Consider the following 5,540-nt stretch of genomic DNA (forward strand, 5'->3'; position numbering starts at 1 on the left):
TCAGCAAGAGAGACAGAGGATAGAAAGAAAGATGGATGATAGAGAGATAAAAAAAAAAAAGCTGTCCAATACGCCTCTTAATTGTATTTAATTCCAATTTCACTCCACTTTGATTAACTCTGTTCCGTCAGTGAACTCATCTTAAAGACACCGCTGATCATTTCTCTCCCTTGTTCACAAGCCTTCGTTGCCTCCCCACTGGAGGCCCTGTGGTGTTCAGGGAATGGCAATTTGCAAGCTCAGTGAGAAATTTCAGAGCCCTCCTTGAATGAGAGGGAGGGACTTAAAAAAAAAAAAAAAGAGGTGAAGCTGTAATGTCATAATCACTGGGAGGGAGAGAGTTAGAGTTTAGTTTTGTTTCCTGTAGCCCAACTGGGCGCCTTGCGCTGGTGTGGCTTGTAAACTAGTCTTTTACATAAGAATCCACACCTCAGCAAAGGGAACCCTCTTACACTGTTGGTGGGAATGTAAGCTGGTGCAGCCACTATGGAGAACAGTATGGGGGTTCCTCAGAAAACTAAAAATAGAGTTACCACATGATCCAGCAATCCCACTCCTAGGCATATATCCAGATAAAACCATAATTCAAAAAGATACATGCACCCCTATGTTCATAGCAGCATTATTCACAATAGCCAAGACATGGAAACAACATAAATGTCCATTGACAGATGAATGGATAAGGAAGATGTGGTACATATGTACAATGGAATACTACTCAGCCATACAAAAGAACAAAATAATGCCATTGGCAGCAACATGGATGCAACTAGAGATTATCATACTAAGTGAAGTAAGTCAGAAAGAGAAAGACAAATACCACATGATATCACTTATATGTGGAATCTAAAACATGACACAAATGAACCTGTCTACAAAACAGAAACAGACCCACAAACATAGAGGACAGACTTGTGGTTGCCAAGGGGGAGGGGGAGGGATGGACTGGGAGTTTGGTTGGTAGATGCAAACTATTACATTTAGAATATGGATAAATAGCAAGGTCCTGCTGTATAGCACAGGGAACTATATCAAATCTCCTGGGATAAACCATAAAAGAATATCTTAAAAAGAATGTATATACATGTACAACTGAGTCACTCTGCAGTACAGCGGAGATTGGCACTACATTGTAAATCAACTATATTTCAATTAAAAAAAAAAATCCACACTCGAGGATGGGGTTCACAGCAAAGCCTCCAGAAATGCAGATTTGGACAGCTCTGGGTTTCCTGTGTAGCTGTCACAATTCTCATCCACCCACTGGAGTCCTTTTCCCTTCTCCTTCCCCAGGAGAGCTATGAGGTTTGCGCTTTCCCATTATGTCATGAGCCCCACTAGAATGCCTTACTATGAGGACAGGAAATATATCAATTTTATTTATGTCTATATTCCCAGCGCCGAGCAGAGTACCTGGCAAATTGTACCCTTAATAAATTTTCATTGACTGAACAAATGAATGGGAGGGATCAAACATTATTATATTTTGCACAGCATTTAACCCAGAGCCTTGCATATAGCACGTGCTCGAGAGCTGTTTACTGGATTTCATTTATTTCAAAACATATTAAAAAAGGAAAATAAGATTTTCCTGTTTGGGGCTAGTGCAAATTTGGGGAAGTACCTGGATTTGCATTATCTATGTGTCAGCATCTCCAAAACGGATAGCTTTTAATCATGAAACTGCAGAATGTCTCACTCACAGACAGCCCGTGCTGTATTTCCTGTGTCATTCCCATGTCAATACAAGTGCTGCAGAAGCAAGTGTCAAGGACATTCGAAAACAAGTGTTATCCTTTCTTAGATGTGAATCATGTCATTCTTAGCCATCCATAAGGAGAAATACTGGCCTTGGACGCACGCCCCTCCCCCAACCCTAGGCAAACTCCACTCCCTCCAGGGTCTCCCCACGTCGATGTCCACCCTGTGCACTGCCAGGTGACCAACAGGGCTCAGCACCCAGAGTTTCTCTGCTGCTTGGGAAACCCAATGAATTTTAATGCCATTGAGCAACTCTGTTCCAACACTCCTGGTGTGAACTGAGAACAAAGCTCTGGTTGCTAGGCAACTGTTACAAAAGCAGAAGGATTTCCAAAATAAAAAGCCACCCAGCATACACTTGATTCGAGTACATTTGCACTCTTAATTTGCAACTGGTTGGAGTGCACCCTTACCTTGGTGAGATGGTTTACTTCTCGGTTACTCTATATGATAGCTCTTCAAATTTTTAACTAAGCTGAGAGTATTTTTTATTCTTTCCAGAGTCCCAATGTTAAAACAAAGATGTTTCTATGCTGGGATTGCCAGCAAGTAGTGGGTGCTCAATGAATACTTGTTGAATGAATGAATGAACAAATGAATGAATGAATATGTGAGCACAAGGGCCTGCTTCTGCATCTTGAGGGAATCGTGACATTGGTAGATGGATACAAACATAGTTAAACATCTGTGTGACCGTTTTAAAATAGGTCCACAAATTCTTTGGTACCTCTCCCTTCAAGAGATGGAGTGTGAGTAGAGGTGGGCATAGGGACTAACTTCTAACAAATACAGTATGGCAGAATTCGCAGTGTGTGAGTAGATCGTATAAGGCATCGAAACTTTCTCCCTTCTCTCTCTCTCTCTCTCCCTCTCTCTCTGTCTCTCTGTCTTTCTCTCTCTCATCATTCACTCTGGGGGAAGCTACCTGCAATATTGTGAGGACACTCAAGCCATCCATGGATTGGCCCACATGGTAAGGAACCGAGCCTCCTGCCAACAGCCATGTGAGAGAACCATCTTCAAAACAGATTCTCCAGCCTCAGGTAAGCCTTCTGATGAGCATGGCCTCAGCCAACGTCAACTCCAATCACACGGAAGACCCCAAGCCCGAACCATCCAGCTAAGGCCGCTCCCAAATTCCTGACTCATGGGAACAGGGAAACATACATTAAATGTTTGCTATTTTAAGCCACTATGTTTTGGAGTGATTTGTTACACAGCCATAGATAATATACTCTTTCCTCTTTTCTGAGATGACAGCTTATAAAATATAGATCCCCTGAAGCTGTCTTCTTCACTCTGTGTCCCCAACACCTAGCATCTTGTGTGCACTCAGTAAACCATAGGTAACAGCTCATTTAATGACAAGCTTGTCCCTAATCTCTTATGAAAACCTATACATACAGGTTCACACACAAAAACAGACCATAATTCACCAATAAAAAAAAGGGGGACTTTAAACAAAGAACGATTAGCATAATTATCAAAAAGGGAACTATTAGAAATTATTGAAAAAGTAGTTAGAATTTGTATAATCCTTCCCCCTAATTGGAGTGAGAGGGAGCTACATGTAGACGGAATATAAGGCGTTGATGTATCCAAGGTAAGAGCAAAGAACAAAGGGCACAGCCTAAGAAGTCCATTCTTTTCACGAGAAGGAAAGGGAATAGAGGGACTGAGGTCTCAGATCCCACTTGGGGGTTTTCTTGAAGTTCTCCTGAAGCAAAGCCATCAGAGGCATTCAAGCTTACAAAGGCCAGCTGGATGGCTCTTAAAGATTGTTGAAAGTGAATGGGAATAAACTATTCCTGTAACCTAAAATAAATGCCAGAATTTGCTTCTTGGGGGGAAAAAAAAAAAAAAAGCCAGCTGGAGGAGATAGCCCTTCAGTACCTTGCTGACTTGAGCTGCCATGATTGGAAGACCAACTCCTGTCTCTGCTCCCTGCACACCTGGGAGGTAGGTGGGGGCGCACACTCTGCTGCCCTCTGCTGGCGGGAACAAAACCGAAGAGGAGGACAGGACACCAACATTTCCCACATTCAGGTCCACACACTTCCCATCACCATCATTGGGATGAGACTCTCAGTTTGAGGACTGGCTACACACCTCCGTAGAGATAAGAGAGGGTGAATAATGGCAGCAAATCACTGTGTTGCTTCCTCGGTGACAATGAGGACGATGCAGATTAAAAGCTAGACTTGCCCTCCAAGCCATCTCAGATCACTGACGGCTAACTGTACTCAAATGCAAAGACCCCCCGATACTGGCTTTTCTTTTTAACAACTGATGTGTACTCTACTATATGTGTGAAAAGTGCAAGAACAGTAGTATCTAGCCTCTGATTCCCAGTTGCTCATGGTCCTACTCCAGAGGGAGGGGACATTTTAAAATATGCTCAATTATCCAAGAATAACTAAAATTTTTAAATAGCAACTTAAACGTCCCAAAAGAGAGAATCACATTTTTCTCTTCTTCCCACTCACTGCTTTTGAGTCTCCGTAAGGCCATGATACCAAGGATACAGCCTCTAAAACTCCAGGTTACTATTGCCATTATTTCATTCATTCAAGGAAATCTTATTGAGTATCAGCTATGTGCTAGATGCCGTGGTAGGATCCTATATACCTTATTTAATTTGATCCAACAGCAATTCAGTAAGATGAGAAAAATGGAGCTTAGAGAATTTGAATTATCTACCAGAGGTCACAAAGCAGGTGATGCGTTCAACTCCAAACCCAGATTCTTACATGTGTCCCCACCGACCAGTCACAATAGTCCTCTAAGTATCTGAAGACAATCTTTGTTTCTACCAAGACAGTGAATCCCAAGATTTTTCACCACCCCTGCTTTCCTATGTGTTGATCAAGGTTCCAAGATTTTGAAAGAGTTTAATTGCCTGGCTGAATTTATCTAGAAATAATATTTCCCTGCTTCTTGAAAGACATTTAAAGCTGTCAACCCGGGCTTTTGCTCAGCATGGAATAATCAGATTTATCACAGAATCCATAGCAATCCCGGCATAAGCAGTTGACATTTTACCAAGTCACAGCTTCTCTGAAACACTGAAAATGGCTCTAAGTTCCCGCATAATTCAGGTCTTACCTCCTAGAGATTTTTTAAGGAAGACACTTAATACAATCAATGTCATGTTTAAGAGGGAGATTCTATTCTGAGGATATAAAAAGAAACCAGTGTGTTAACGCCCTCTGCCATTGTCCCATTTCTCCCAGCTCGTTCCCTGTAAACCCAGCAGGGAGGCAGGGAGACGTGGGGGAGGGCAGGCAGGACAGCAGAGATGAGATTGAGGAGATGTCTTTATTTCAGTAGGTCCCAAAGCAAATAAAGGAAGGGAAGTCTGGCATCCCCAGCAAGCTTCCAGCTGCTTGACAATGCTGCCACCCTCTGGCATAAATTGGAAATGCGTGAGATAATATTGTCAGTCACCGTCTTTCATTAGATGAACCACAAAGATGTAATCTTATATACCAATAAAGTTTCAAAAAACAAAATTATGCTCCAAGGTCTTCCTGGGATCTATTTAAACTATAATTCGGTATATTCCCTTTTTAAGCTCCTACCATCTAGTGCCTGGACAATCAGAGAAACTTCCTCAATGTTCCCCCTACCCTTCTGACCCCTTCCCCCACCAGCAGCCAGAGTCTCCACTGACTTTAAACTGGGAGACAAATTTTGCTGGGGACAAATTTGTTCCTCTGGCGCATGAGAGATCCGCAACTGGCAGCCTGCAAGCCTAGGTTCAGCAGCTCAGATTTTGT

The sequence above is a fragment of the Lipotes vexillifer genome, unplaced genomic scaffold (assembly GCF_000442215.2).
Source record: "Lipotes vexillifer unplaced genomic scaffold, Lipotes_vexillifer_v1.1 scaffold796, whole genome shotgun sequence".
NCBI classification, from domain to species: Eukaryota; Metazoa; Chordata; class Mammalia; order Artiodactyla; family Lipotidae; genus Lipotes; species Lipotes vexillifer.